Source organism: Notamacropus eugenii, chromosome X, assembly GCF_028372415.1.
Source record: "Notamacropus eugenii isolate mMacEug1 chromosome X, mMacEug1.pri_v2, whole genome shotgun sequence".
Classification (NCBI taxonomy): Eukaryota; Metazoa; Chordata; class Mammalia; order Diprotodontia; family Macropodidae; genus Notamacropus; species Notamacropus eugenii.
In genome coordinates, this window is record NC_092879.1 from 22,151,100 (window position 1) to 22,166,002 (window position 14,903).

Consider the following 14,903-nt stretch of genomic DNA (forward strand, 5'->3'; position numbering starts at 1 on the left):
CTCCTCCCCCACCCCTCTCTTCCTTCCTTCCTGTTTTTTTCTGCTCTCCCTCTACTCTTATTTTCTCCCATCTTTCCTCTCTGTCTCTGTGTCTCTCTGTCTCTGTGTCTCTGTCTCCCTCTGTGTGTGTCTCTCTCTCTGTCTCTCTCTCTCTCTCTCTTCTCTCTTTCCTTACGTATGTTTCTCTCCCTGACTTTTCTCTCATCCTGTCTCTCACCTTTTTCCTCCCCTCTGGCTCTCTCACTTCCCTCTCCACTCCCCTCTCTTTTGCTCAATTCCCTCTTCTCTCCCCTCTGTCTCTCTCACTTCTTTCTCTCCTCCCCTCCTTCTCTCTCCCTTACTTATCTCTCTCCTTCCCTCCGTATCCCTCATTATCTCTCCTCCCATCTTTCTCTTACTTCTCTCTCCCTCCTTCTCTCTCACTTGTCTCTCTCCTCTCTTGTCTCCCTCACTTGTGTCTCTCCCTCCCATCTCTCTCACTCAATTATCTCTCCTTCCCTCTCTCTCTCTCTCACTTCTCTTTTTCCTTCCCTCTCTATCTCTCACTTCTCTCTCTCTTCCTCTGTCTTCCTCACTTCTCTCTCCTTCCATCTCTCTCCCTCACTTGTCTCTCTCCTTCCCTCTCTATCCTTCATTTCTCTCTCTCCTCCCCTGTCTCCCTCACTTCTCTCTCCTCCCATCTCTCTCTTTCACTTGTCTCTCCTCCTTCCCTTTCTATCCTTCATTTCTCTCTCTCCTCCCATCTCCCTCACTTCTCTCTCCTCCCATCTCTCTCCCTCACTTATCTCTCTCCTTCCCTCTCTCTCACTTCTCTTTCTCCTTCCCTCCCTATCCCTTATTTCTCTCTCCTCCCATCTTTCTCTTACTTCTCTCTCCTTTCTTCTCTCTCACTTGTCTCTCTCCTCCCATCTCTCTCACTCAATTATCTCTCCTTCCCTCTCTCTCTCACTTCTCTTTTTCTTCCCTCTCTCTCACTTCTTTCTCCTTCCCTCTCTATCCCTCACTTCTCTCTCCTCCCATCTCTCTCCCTCACTTGTCTCTCTCCTTCCCTCTCTATCCTTCATTTCTCTCTCTCCTCCCCTGTCTCCCTCACTTCTCTCTCCTCTCCTTTTCTCTCTCTCCCTCACTTCTCTCTCTCCTCCCCTGTCTCCCTCACTTCTCTCTCTCTCCTTTTTCTCTCTCTCCCTCACTTCTCTCTCTCTTGCCCTGTCTCCCTCACTTGGCTCTCTCCTCCCATCCTCTCCCTCACTTCTCTCTCCTTCCCTTCTCTCTCTCCTTCCCTCTCTCCTTCACTTCTCTCTCTCCTTCCCTCTCTCCCTCACTTCTCTCTCTCTCCTTTTCTCTCTTTCCCTCACTTCTCTCTCTCTTGCCCTGTCTCCCTCACTTGTCTCTCTCCTGCCATCTCTCTCCCTCACTTCTCTCTCTTCCTCTCTGTCTCTTTCTCTCACTTCTTTCTTTTTCTCTTTTCTCTCCCTTCCTCTTCTCTGCTACCTTGCCTCAGATACTATCACCATCTACTCTTTATCACTCAGTCCCCAGGGAAAGTGGAAACCTGTCTTACTCATTAGCCCCAACCCCATGTGCTAAGGGAATCAAAATCCTAAGTGCATGGAAAGAGGCTGATGGAGGAAGACCTGTTTCTGAACCCCAGGAGAAAAGATGGGCTATGGGATGGGGATGGTGTGAAAGGAACATAAATGGGAACTCAAGAAAGGGATATGACTTTCCTAGAAGCTGGGGTGGGAGATGGTAAGACCTGACTGAGCCCTATTCCTGACTCTGGTGTCCACCTTGGCCTTAACATTCAGACTAGAGGAGCCCTCGACCCCAGAGACTGTCAGGTGGAGGTTGTAGCAAGCCTTACCCAAGCTAATTCCTCATGCTAGCAGGCCATCTGGGTCCACCCTGGACTAGGTGGGGAGGAGGGGGTACAGCTTAATCTTAGGGCCCTGGCTGGGAGGACAAATGCACCAAGAGAACAGTTCTACTCAAACACTATCTCCTGTCACCCCCAACCTATACCCAAGAAGCTGAGCTTCCTTTGAGAGGCAAGGGTAGTCATGGGCCCTTGGCCCAGGGAGCAAGTAGTGAAGGGGCTGAGTTGCCTGTTCCCCCCACCCCCTTGGACCCCTCCCCTCAGCAGTCTTCGGGGCTCCTCCCTGCACTGTATGGGGCACCCGAAGCACCATCCCTCTGGTGTGACAGCTGTTGTTGGAATGATTAAAGAGCCAATGTGCAATAGGAAGCCCTGTGTGGCCCTTCAATGCGGGCTGGAGGGGGGCGGGGCAGGGGAGGAGCCTGCTGGGGAAATGGGGGCAGGCTGGAGGCCCTCTCAGACCTGGCCTCTTGCCGCCGCAGCTGCCACCGCCGCCGCCTTCTCCAGCTCCATCGCTGGGCAACGCTCTGCTGCAGGCGGGGTGGGGACGGTGTGGAAAGCACCAGATTTGGAGTCGGGGAACCTCAGTTCAAATTAGGGATTTGCTACTTCCTAGCAAGTCCCTTCCCCTCCCTAGGCCTCGTTTTCCTTCTCTGTAAAATGAGATTGGGCAAAGTGGCCTGTGAGGTACCTTCCAACTCTAGATCAATGATCTAGGGGGAGATAGGCAGGAAAGACTTGGGCCCCGCCACTACTGGAACTCCTCGAAAGTTAGCAATTTGAGCCTTACCTGCATCCAGCGATCCTCCCAAGCCTTTCACCAGGGAGCTTTCAGTGCAGTTAAGAATCAGGCCTCACCCACAGACATTCACTGAGGAGCACAGTCAATGAGAGGGCACAGAGGGTTCGGAGAGGGAGACTCAAACTGGGCCTTGAAAAATGGGGTAGGAAGGAGAGGGAGGATTTTCCAGGCAGGGGTTAAAGGGTAACGAAAGGCCCAAGTGAGCCTGGTATACTGGGGGCGGGGCCGGGTGGGGGGGGGCAGTAATACTAAGCTGGCACAGAAGGGGAATGTTGCAAGGTGATGGAAATAAGTTTGGTGGAAGGCTTAGAAGCCAAACTGAGGACTCAGGACTTTGCGTCAGAGCCAATGGGCAGCCCACTGAAGAGTTCTGAGCAGGGGGCTATGTGCCTGGAGAGATTACTTAGGCAAAAAATGTCAAAGATGGAGTGGAAGGGGAGAACTGGGGGAGGGGGGGGGGGAGGGCGGGGCAGAGTGACCATTCAGTAGCACCGACTGGAAGCGGGCAGAAGAGGAAGCCGGAACAGGGAGAGGGGAGGTGATTGGACAGCACCTACAAGAGAGAAAGAGGAGTCAGCAGTAACAGTGAGGTCTTTGGAACTAGAGAGAATGGGTACTTCAATAAGAGAGGTCAGGGTTCCTTGAGAGGCTCTCCACAATGGGGAAGTAGCTCATCTAGTAACAGCACTTTTAAACCCTACCCCCTCCCACCCTACACACACATACACACACACAGTCATACATGAACACTCTTACTCAGACATACCCAATCACATATTCACACACACAATCACACAGGAACACTCATACACATATATGCCCAATCACACAAACTCACACATACATACACAGTCACACACGAACATTCATACACAAATATACCCATCACATATGCGCACGGCACACACACACACACACACACACACACACACACATATACACACACACCCCTAAACTCTCATGCTAAAAGAATGTGAAAAATCCCTCCACAACTAAATCAGAGCTCCACGACTTCAGGAGATTAGTCCTAGAGAGTGGCCTGAGGCACATAAAGGCTAAGTGACTTGTCCAAAATTTCACAGCTTCTAGGTATCAGGTGAAATGGGCCCCAGGCCATCCTGACTCTATGTGGCCCAACCCACTGCAAAATCAGAAGCCAGTTGATAAACAAGAATCCCAAGATCACGGGACATAGTTTATCTTATTGGCTGCTTCTTCTATTATTGAAAAGTCCTCCATGCCAGACCCTCCCCTGCTCCTGTCCTTCAATAGATTATTGATTCCTGCAGTGCTGGAGGATCCCAAAATACAGCGATTTACCAAATCAACCTCGTCCAGACTGAAAGATTTCATTAGTGAGGGGTGAGGGGAAGGAGGGACAATATTGGGGAGATTTTACATTTTAAATCAGGAGACAGTAAGTGTGCAAACCATTCACCTTGGAAACCAAAGAGAAAGCAGCATCACAAGGAATGCAGCTGCTGGACTTGACTCTGTCTTGTTTGGCTATGCTAACTAGCCGTACAATGGACAGCCAGCCACCAGTTAAACAAGTGAGCCATTAGGCAGAGATGGGCTGGCAGCTTGCACACAGGTGGACGCTTCTTGTCGACTGGTCCCTGGTGGCTTTTCTTCCTGACACAGTCAGAGGGAGCCTACTGCCCGGGCCCACATCCCAGTTAGGGGCTTTACAATGAAGATTACATGGCAAATCAGGGGTCGCTATGGAGATATGACAAGGGGGAGAATAAGAATATTCTTTGCCTTTCAATAATGCTTTCTGCTCTTACAAAGAAAGTCTCTTGGCCTATGCTGGGTAAGTGGCCGCTTTCCTGGGGTGTTTTCAATGAGGCACCAGGCAGATCCTTAACCCCAAATGCCAGCACACGATCTCTCATGCCACCATGAGAGCTATACTCCATTAAAGCAAGTGCCCTTTTCTGAGTTCAGGAAGACTCCTTAAATAACCAAAGAAGAAGAAAGGGTCCTCAAGTAACACACATAAAGTACAGGGCAGGAAGGCTGGAGGAGGAGGCCTTCCTTGAGGGGCTAGCACCTTGCCTAATTGTCTCACCATCACCTAGTAGGGTATCAGATTAGCTGTTGGCCAGTTGGCAGCATGAATGGGATCCATGATGAACTTCTGGAAAGTGCATGAAATGAGGGCTGCCAGGAGGGGAAAGGGGGATGATAAGGGAGATAGAAAGCTACTGGACAGGCACCACCCCCTTCACTGTGTTTGGGGATGAAGGGAGACAGAAAAGGGCAAGAAAGCCTCCAGAACAGAAGCAGGAAGAGAAGGTTTGGGGGATGCACCAGAAAGAGGTGAGGCCAAGAATGGAAGGATTTTTTCACAGCTCAGGGTGGCATAGAGGTTATTCTGGGGAAGAAACCCTAAGTAGTCAACTCTGCCACACTCCGTCGGGGAGTTGTGGGAGAGTACCCAGGACTGGGTAGGAGACTGGCAGACTTAACACCAAGGCTTCCTGCATCTCTCACTTGCTTAGAAAGCTTCAGTGGCTCAACACCAACAGATACAAATCACAAAATCCTAGCTCTCGAAGTCAGTGAGTCCAGCCACACAATCCATAGAGGACAAAATTGAGACTCAAGGACGGGAAGGGCCTTGGCCAAAGTCACACAGAGAATCCCAGATGTAGGGCTGGAAGGAACTCAAAGGCCAGTCAGACTGATCCCTTCCTTTTACAGAAAAGAAAACTGAGGTCTGGGAGGGAAAGTGACTTGCCCATGATCCTATACAGGATCCTGGTTGTAGAGTAGGAAGGGACCTCAAAAGCTATCTAATGCAATCCCTACCTGAACAAGAATCTTTCTATAACATACCTTGACAAATAATGATGATAGTGATGATGATGGCAGGTAGCATGTATATAGAGGTTTCTCGTTGCAAAATGCTTTCAGATATTATGTCATTTGAGCCTTACAATGTCACTGGGAGGCAGGTGCTATTATTAGTCTCATGTTATGGATATGGAAACTGAGGCTGAGATGAAGTGACTTGTCACCCAGCTAAGTAAATATTTGAGGCAAGAATCCAACTTGGGCCTCCCTGACACCAAGGTCCGAGCTCTAGCTACTTCCCAGTCAGACATTCAACCCCTGCTTTCTGGCAACCTGCTCCACTCCTGGCCAACTCAGATGGGGAGGAAGTATAGCCAAGTGGAGAAAATTGAATCCCTTTCATGTAACAGCCCTTCAAATACTTATGGATGTCTCTTGTGTTCCCCCAATCCTTCAGCCAATCCTCATGTTGAGGGGACTCAAGGTCCCAGTGGCCTCCTCTGGACACCCTCTAGTTTTTCTATGTTCTTTCTAAAAGGTGGTGCTCAGGACTGCTCCTAGTGTTCCAGGTGAGCTCCAGCCTCCAGCCTTTTACCTCCCTCAGCCTCTCCACTCAGCCTTTCAGTGCAGCCTCCAATGGCATGGATCTGGGAACTGCCATTTCACAATGTCAATGCCCAGTTCTTTCTTGAGATCTACAGTTCAAATGAAAATGAGGCTCAGAAGGATGGACAAATTCAAACGACAAGAATCCACGTCCCTCCTCTCAGACAAACCCTGAACTCTGGGTACTTCCCATTCAGGGTCTTTTCTTTGAAAGCATCTCTTCGTTCAGGTCAATTCAACAAATATCTATTAAGAGCCCACCATGCTCCAAGTGGCACTGCCCTTGGGGGACATTACATTGTACCTGGGAGGGGGAAAAGCAAGTACACAAAACATATACGCACAAAACATCTGCAGAATTAAACCCTGGGTCATTAGAGAGGGTGGGCAGTAATAACTGGGGAGCGGGCAGGGAAGGCTTTATGAGAAGCTCTGAAGGAAGTCTAAAAGTCAGAAGGGAAGAGGGAGTGCATGCCAGGCATCAGGATAAAGCTCCGGAGGCAGGAGATGGGAGAAGGGAAGAGAGACATTTTCGTGGATTTGTTTAAACCAAGAAGTAAGAAATGAAGGGAACAGCTTTCTCTGAAGTCCACCTAGCTTTAGGTGCTCTCCCCAGTGTGACCGTCCCTTAGTTTCTAGACTTCCTCACCTTCCTCTTCTCATGCTGTCTTTCTTTTTCCACCAGATTTTATAAGAGTATCTACTTGGTCTGGATTCTTAACTCAGTCCTTCATCCTTTCCCATGCAGGGATCAGTGGGCTTCCCACCTTCTCAAAGCATCTGTTTCTGTCCTGGTTCCTGGGCAGAACCTCTATCCCGGGGTCTCCCCCATCTCCCACCCCAATCTTGTCTGCATCTCCAATTGCCTGAAGAAAAAATAGAAAAAGAAGAAACAATAGAAAAAGCTAGGTGTCCCTCACTCTTAAGGAACCCTGATACCACTTGTCACCCTCCTCTTCCGGGAAAGTAAAAGGACTTTACATCCTATCCTTCAGACAATGAGGAGTCACTGAATATTCACCTCCCCCCCATTCCTTCTCCCACCTCCTCAAACCACCCTTTCCCTCCTCTCTCTACCTCCTTTCATGGCCCACCCCTTGCCCTTTACCATCTCCCTCTCTTTTTCCACAAACCAGCCTTTCTCCCCTTTCACAGACCACCTTTCTTCTCTCCCTCCTTCAAGTGTTCCTTCCTCAACCACTTTCTCCTCTCCCTCTCCCCTTTGGAAAATCACTGTTCTCTTTCCCTTCTTCCCTGGATCCCTCTCTCCTCTCTTCCTCCAGATACAACTCTCTTCTCATTCAATTCAATATAAACATTTATTTAGTACCTACTATGTGCCAGACACTGTATTGGGCTATAGTGATACAGAAGCAAGATGTGTGTGTGTATACACACCCCTTGCTCCTTAAAAAGCTTACTTTCTACTGGGGAAAATCAACTTGTACACAGATAAGCAAATTCAAAATATATGCAAATTAAATACAAAGTAATTTGGGGAGGGGGCACGGTTATAGCATTAGCAACATGCCAGGCATCCATTTATCTGTCTAAATGTCTCCTTCCCTCCACATACATCCCTCTCTTGTGCCTTTTAGGGACTGATCAGGCAACCCCCCGAGCATTTTTGTGGCTTGGACCCAAGGAGGGGCAGCTCATCCTAGCTCTCTTGTCCCCCTCCGGGCTCTCCCCTTCTTTCTTCTTTTAGGGACCCCCTTCTCTCCTTTCCCTCTGTCTAAGGACCACCAGCTCTTCTCTCCGTATCTCTATAGCCCACCTTCTTTTCCTCCATGGATCCCCCTCCCTCCCAGAACCAATCACTCTTCCCCTTCCCTCCAGGGAGCACCTTCTCTCCAGTGCCCTCCCTTTCCAGGGACCACCCAGTCACCCTCCCTCCAAGAACAGCCCACCCTCTCTCCCTTCTGGGACCACCCTTTTTTTTTCCCCTCCCTCTACCATCCTCTCCCTCCTTCCAGGGACCACCCTCTCCCTTCCCCTCCCCTTCCCCCACCCTCCACTCACCCCTCTCCCGTCTTCCACAGACCACCCCATCCATCCCCTCCCCTCCGGCTGGCCGTGTCCTCCCTCCCTGAGATCTCAGAGCTGCGGCTGGAGACCTGCGGCTGGAGACCTGCGTGGCGTGTCGCGTCTCCGCCCGTCCGGTGCCGGTGCCGTATGTATGTAGTGGAAGGACGCTGGCGGCAGCCACCCCCGCCCCCGCCCTCTGTCTCTGTCTCTCTTCTCCATCTCTCTCTCTCTCTCTCTCTCTCTCTCTCTCTCTCTCTCTCTCTCTCTCTCTCTCTCTCTCTCTCTCTCTCTCTCTCTCTCTCTCTCTCTCTCCTCCCCTTTCTCTCTCTTCCTTCATCCCTCTCCTCCTCTGATCCCCCACCCCCACCTCATTTCCCCCCCTCTCTTTTTCCCAACCCCATTGGCCGAGACCTGGCCTCTCTCTGGGGATTTATCTTCTTTTATTTATTACTGTATTTTATTGTAGCCTCCCCCAAAGCCTCACAACCCCGCCCCACCCGCAAGATCCCGCTGCTGCCTGGGCCGGTGACCATGGCCGGGTAAGTCACTCTCGCCCTGAGCCCCCAATCGGCCCGAGTCCCCCCCCCCCCGCCTCCAAGCACCCCAGCTCTTGAAATCTACACCTAGGTGTTGGAGCTGGAGAAACAGCGGCTGCGTGTACGCTTGGAGATCGGGCCATGGGGATGGAGCTGGGCTCCAGGAAACCAAGGGGGGGTTGGGGGGGAAGGGTATCACAGATGCAGGGATGTTGGCTGGGGGGTGGGGGGGGGCAGGCAGTGAACAGTATGTAGAGGGGAGTAAGCGTTGGGGACCAAGGGACCTGCGCGAGAAGCCATACTGCGTTTGGGGGGCCTGGGTGTAGTGCGGGGACGTCATGCAGGGCTGGAAGTCGGGGTGCAGTGTGGGAGTCTCTGGTGCAGTTTGGGACCAGAAGATGCACGGACTGGGACTGAGGGTGCAGTGCTCTCGAGTCAGGGATGAGGTGGGGCTGGGGGGGACAGAACGTGGCGGTCCAGACTGGGGGCTGGTGCTGCGATGGCATAGGGGGCGGGGGCCGGGGTGCCGGTGGGAAGGAGAGCCGGCCTAGCGCGATCGGGTCAGGCCAAGGGTGGGGGGCGCCGTGGCTTCGGCTTTGCTGCCCCGCCCGCCTGGAGGGCGCGCGGCCCGCGCTGACTCCGTGGCTGGGGGGCCTGGATGGATGCCTGAAGTACCTGCCGCGGCCAGCGCACCCTGCATGCCCTGCGCGAGTGTGTGGGGGGACCGGCCGCGTGCGTGCGAGCGACAGGGAGAGCGCGAGCTTGCGGGGCCGGCCGGGCCGGGCCGGGCGGGGGCGGTTGGGGGCGGCCCGGCCCGGAAGAGCGCGCGGGCCGGGCGCGGACGGGGATGGGATGGGGGCGCGCGCGCGCGCTCCGCCCCGCTCCACCTGCCCCGGCCCCCAGAGCTCGGCGCCGGGGGCGGGGGATGCGGTCACGCACGCCCACGCACATCCCCGAATCGTCAAGGGAACAGGCGGGCGCGTGCGGGGCGTCGCGCGTGTGCGCGTGTGTGCACGGACCCCTGCGCCCTCCGCGCGGACGCGCAGAGGACGGTTCACATTGCTTGCCCACACCACACCACACGCCCCCACCCCCCAGCTGCTTCGAGAGCTCGGCCTGAGGCCCACATCTGGCCGCGCCCTTGGCCGTGCCGTGCCGAGCCGGTGTGCCCTCCCTGCCGAGGCACAGACTCTCGTGGAGGGCTCTCCCAGAACCCCAGCAGGTTCCCTAACCGGGTGGGTGGCGGGGCACATCCTTAGCCTCTTTTTACAGAGGAGAGAAGGGAGGCCCTGAGAAAGGACAGTCCCTCTTTGGGTGAATGGGACAGGCATCCTGAATTCAAAGCAATCTTTTGCGTCCTGCTTCTGATACTTGCCTTCTGGAGGACTTTCTCAGAATCCTAGCTAGAGAGCTGAAAGTGGTTACGCAGGCTGATCCCTTCATTTGACAGAGAAGGAAAGTGAGTCTGAGGAACGGACTTGACCAAGGTCCCATCAGGTGCTAATCCACCCGAGCTGGGATTTGAACCAGACCACTCAAAGCCCTTCATTTGACCGAGAAGGAGATAGACCTGGAGAGGGTAACTGGCCCAAGGTCACACAATAACAACAACCAAGATTTGAACCCTGACCCCATAACTCCAAATCCTTCACCTTTCAGGGCCTCCATTTCCTCAACTAACTGTAAAATGTTTTCCCCCAGGAAGCTCTGTCCTTGAAAAGGGTCTCACCACATAAGTGGGGGAGGTTGGGGGCCAAGCTAGGCTGGATCCAAACTCGTTGCCCTCTCCTAGGGAAAACAATAACAGCCTCCCCTTCTTTGCTGAGTACATTCATCCCCCCCAAAATACTATCATTCAAACTACCCACTAGATGCCAGGCACTGGGAATAGAGCTAAGATTCAGACTTGCTCTCTCTGCCTTCATGGGCAGAGTAGGGAAGAGAAGACATAAGGGAGAATATGGTAGGGAAAGCTACAGAGAATTCTGGGATTGGATTGTGTGACCTTGGACAAGTCACTTCTTTTCCTGCACCTCAGTTTCCTCTTCTGTAAAATTAAGAAGTTGGACTAATGGCCTCTGAGGTCCCTTCCAGCTCTGGGTCTGTGGTGCTATGTGTGACCTTGGATAAGTCCCTTTCCCTCCCTGAACCCCAGATTCCTCCTTGGTAAAAGGAGATGGTCCCTGTGGTCCTTTCTAGCCTAGGATCTATGAACCTGAGCACTAGGTCATTTCACAGAAGGCAGAGTTTATTTCTGCATTAACACATTAGGCATTATGGGTGTTAGAACAGAAGTGTACGATGTGGCCCTGGCCTCTTTTCTTTTGAAACATCACCAGGGCACTGGGCCTTTTTCTCATTTACTCTACTCCTACTCAGTTGGTCTGAATGTAAACCACACCTTTCCCCGAAGTCTGATGTGTACAAAAACTGACCAGAGCCTAGAAGAAATTTTACTTACTCAGTGTACATATTTTTTCCTCTGAAATAGAACTGATTTGAAGAGGGCATGGCCTATATTTGGGCCACTGCAGTATTCCTGGGGCCCTTTCCTCTCTGACCATCTCCCCAGATGCTTCCATCACCCAAGTCCCTAGCCTTGTCTCTCCCAGCAGCACCTTTTTCAACTCTTCATAGAAGGTGATCTGCATGTATTTATTGAGAGAAAACCCTGGAGGAAGGTAGGAGTGCCCAAGGTCAGCAGTGAGGTTAAAACTGAGGCTCCCCTGCTTCCCATAAACATTTTCTAGGTCTCTGCAGCTTGCTGGTCAGTGGGAAGTACATATTAGAAAACTCTGCCATTATTCCTCTCTGCTTTTCATAGCAACTCTGAAAGACCAGGAAACTGAAGGCCAAGAGGAGGGGAAATCATTTGTCCAAGGTTACACAACCAATCACTGGCTGGTTTGTTCCTAGTTCCCAGAATGCAATGGGTTAATGAGAAACTCATCCCTCTACCACTGGTGGCCCCTGTCTCCACTTGACATTTTGTACTAATCCTCTGGGTAAGAGCTGAATCTTACCAGAGTGTCTTCCCTCAGCTGCCTCTCCTAGGCAGGGTAGCTCCAGGCCTAGGGAAAAGACCTGGAGCTGGGGCTGTCCAGGTGGGACCTCGATGCACCTCGATCCTGACACAAAAGGGACCCCGTCCTGGGAGGCAAAAGAGCCACGAGCATCATGCGGTATGGAAAGAGCTTTTTGACTGGAAGGGTCTTAGAGGATCTTGGGCTCTAGGCCTGGATCCACCATCCCTTGGTAGCTGGGTGACCTCACCATGTCCTTCCCCTTCTCCTGGCCTTACACTCTCCATCTCTAAAATGAAAGGGATGGGCTAGGGGCTAAGGGCCCTTCCATCCATCTCTGATGCTTGTCTCAGCTCCTGAGGAGATACAGGGATGGGAGGGGAGCTAGGGGAGCTAGGAATATAGTGTGAGGGGCTCTGCAGTTCTAGGAGAACCATTTGACATGCAAATGACTGTGTGTTGATTTCGTGAATGATTTTCATCTCTTCATTAAAACCAATTCCCTAAGGTCTAAGTAACAGTTTGGGTATTTATAATTACATCAACATTCTTTTCAAATACTGTTAAAGATTTTTCCCCTGGTAGACTGACCTTTTCCAATTAGTTCTAACTGGAGAGGTTTGCTTATAATTTTTAAATTAGGATGCATTTAAACGAATTTCGTTTTGAGAATGGAATAAAGCAGAGAATTTCTTGATAGAATTCCAAAGACTTCATTTTGGGTCTCTCATTCGTAGGAGCATAGATTCAAAGGGAAATCTGTCCCCTTTATTTGACAGATGAGGAGACTCAGGTCCAGAGAAGAGGGGTGACTTGCCCAGGGTCACACAGCTAATAAGCCATTTGAGGTGGGGGTTTGAACCCGTTTTCCTGACTCCAGGTCCAATGAGGCATCCACCATGGTTTTAGTGTTTAGGTGAGTGGCAGGAGAAGGAACATGAAAGTGTTGGTTGTACTTATCCCCGGGGTCACAGGAGCTGATCTGGGGGCCCATGGAAAGGCAGGGCCCAGGTCAGGGAAGACTCCTCTCTGGCTCTAAAAGTTGTCTGCTCCCCAAAAACTCCAGCTCACCTGAAGGATGATTGAGGCTGTTCCTAAGAGGGTCTTGTCTTGGCTTGGAGAGGAGTGCCTTGCTGCTTGGAGAGGAGGGTCTTGGCTTGGAGAGGAGGGTCTTGGAGAGGAGGGTCTTAGCTTAGAGAGGAGGGTCCTGGCTTGGAGAGGAGGGTCTTGGCTTGGAGAGGAGGGTCTTGGAGAGGAGGGTCTTGGCTTAGAGAGGAAGGTCTTGGCTTAGAGAGGAGGGGCTTGGAGAAGAGGGTCTTGGCTTGGAGAGAAGGGACTTGGCTTAGAGAGGAGGGTCTTGGCTTGGAGAGGAGGGTCTTGGCTTGGAAAGGAGGATCTTGGCTTAGAGAGGAGGGGCTTGGAGAGGAGGGTCTTGCCTTGGAGAGGAGGGTCTTGGCTTGGAAAGGGGGGTCTTGGCTTAGAGAGGAGGGGCTTGGAGTGGAGGGTCTTGGCTTAGAGAGGAAGGTCTTGGCTTAGAGGGGAGGGTCATGGAGAGGATGGGCTGGGCTTGGAGAGGAGAGGCTTGGAGAGGAGGGGCTTGACTTTGAGAAAAGGGTCTCGGCTTAGAGAGGAGAGTCTTGGAGAGGAGAGGCTTGGCTTGGAGAGGAGGTCTTGGAGAGGAGGGTCTTGGCTTAGAGAGGAGGGTCTTGGTGCTCGGAGAGTTTCAAACTCTTGGCCACCTCAAAGAGTTTAGCGAGAGGGCCTGACAATGAAAAAATAACTGCCACTTTGCAATGCTCTCAGCACCTGCTACATTCGGGATGATGGGACCTCTTTTGGTCATCAATCTGACAGCTTGAGCATGTGTGACTCTCCTCAATGGGTGGCCTAAAACATTGAATAAAGTGTTCAGCCAGTCCAGCTAAGTCAGAGAATTATGGATTTTGAGCTGGAAGGGATATTGGAGGTCACCTGCTCCAACCTTTTGTGCTACTGGAGAGGAAGCTGAGACAGAAAGATTTAGTGATCTGTCCAAGGTTACCTCAGTGGGCCAGCGGGTGTGTAAACTCAGGGCCTTCAACTCCAAATCTAACATCCTTCCTGCTGCTCCACACTGCCTTCCTCATCTGTATGTTAACTCCAGTTATTGGGCTGGTGGTCAAAACTGTTGGGCAGTGGGGAGATAAGAAAACTGAGGCCCAGGGAAACTGTGAATAGCCCAAGGGCACACAGGTAGGAAGTAGCAGAACAGAATTTGAACCCAGGTGTTATGACTCCTTTTGTTGTGGTTGCTCAGTTGTTTTTCAAAAACATCCAACTCTTTGTGACCCCATCTGGGATTTTCTTGGCAGAGATACTAGAGATACTTGCCATCTCCTTCAGCTCATTTTACAGATGAGGAAACTGAGGCAAACAGGATTAAGTGGCTTGCCCAGGGTCACTCAGTTATTAAAATGTCTGAGGCCAGATTGGAACAAGAAGGTGAGTCTTCCTGATTCCCAGCCCAGAGCTCTATCCGCTGAACCACCCAGCTGCCCCCTTTCAACTCCTAATTACATTTAATTCATATTAAGTACTTCCCTGTACAAGTTTCATGGAAGAGAGAGGTCATTGGGGGCTACAGGGGTTCTAGTTTGAAAAGATGTTGCTTCTAGTCTGAGAATGGAGGGATATTCCAAGGACAAGCCAAGTCTAGGTTGCTGGAACCTAGAATGTATGGATTGGAATATTGTGAGATAAGTTTAGAAAGGCAAAATTGTGAAAGGCCTTGAATGCCAGGCAGAAAAGCTTGACTTTCATTCACTGGACAATGTGGGCTAGCCCAGGACTGGGAAAACAGGGGCAGTGAGTCCTTGAAGCTCAGAGAGAACTGGTTGGGCAGGGCCTTGATTGTGCTTTCTACCCATGGATGAAGTTTGAAGAAGTCATGATGGGGGGGGGGGGGGGTAAGGGGAAGTAAGGGGGGCATGAGGACTCAGCTGGTGGGCTTGGTGCCTACCATTCAAGAGGTGTGCTCCGGCTGGGCTGCACTGGGCTGGGCTGGAGGCCTGCCAGCTTAAGCCAGTCCCTTCCAGCCTGAGCCAGTCGGAGAGCTGCCCAACGCTGCTGGAAGCCCCTCTCCTGCCTGCAGACCTTCTGCTGGGTAGGTGGGGTTGGAGGTTGGCCTGGGAATGCCGCCTGGAGGGAATGATTTTCCTGCCCACGCATCAGCAGGGAAAGGAATGGGAAAG

General features: G+C 51.8%; 1 protein-coding gene across 15 annotated transcripts in view; it reads left to right on the plus strand.

Moving 5' to 3' along the window:
- The first annotated feature begins 8,560 nt into the window (after positions 1-8,560).
- The window catches only part of ATP2B3 (ATPase plasma membrane Ca2+ transporting 3), a 131,201-nt gene continuing 124,858 nt past the window's right edge, over positions 8,561-14,903 (plus strand). For 9 of the 15 annotated variants that reach the window (XM_072626763.1, XM_072626766.1, XM_072626760.1 and 6 more), the window contains exon 1: positions 11,590-11,832. The gene's annotated coding sequence lies outside the window, so the exon portion shown is untranslated. Of the gene's footprint in view, positions 8,654-11,588; positions 11,833-14,903 lie in introns of those variants that run through there. The other 6 variants (XM_072626767.1, XM_072626770.1, XM_072626768.1 and 3 more) reach the window with 3 other exon arrangements.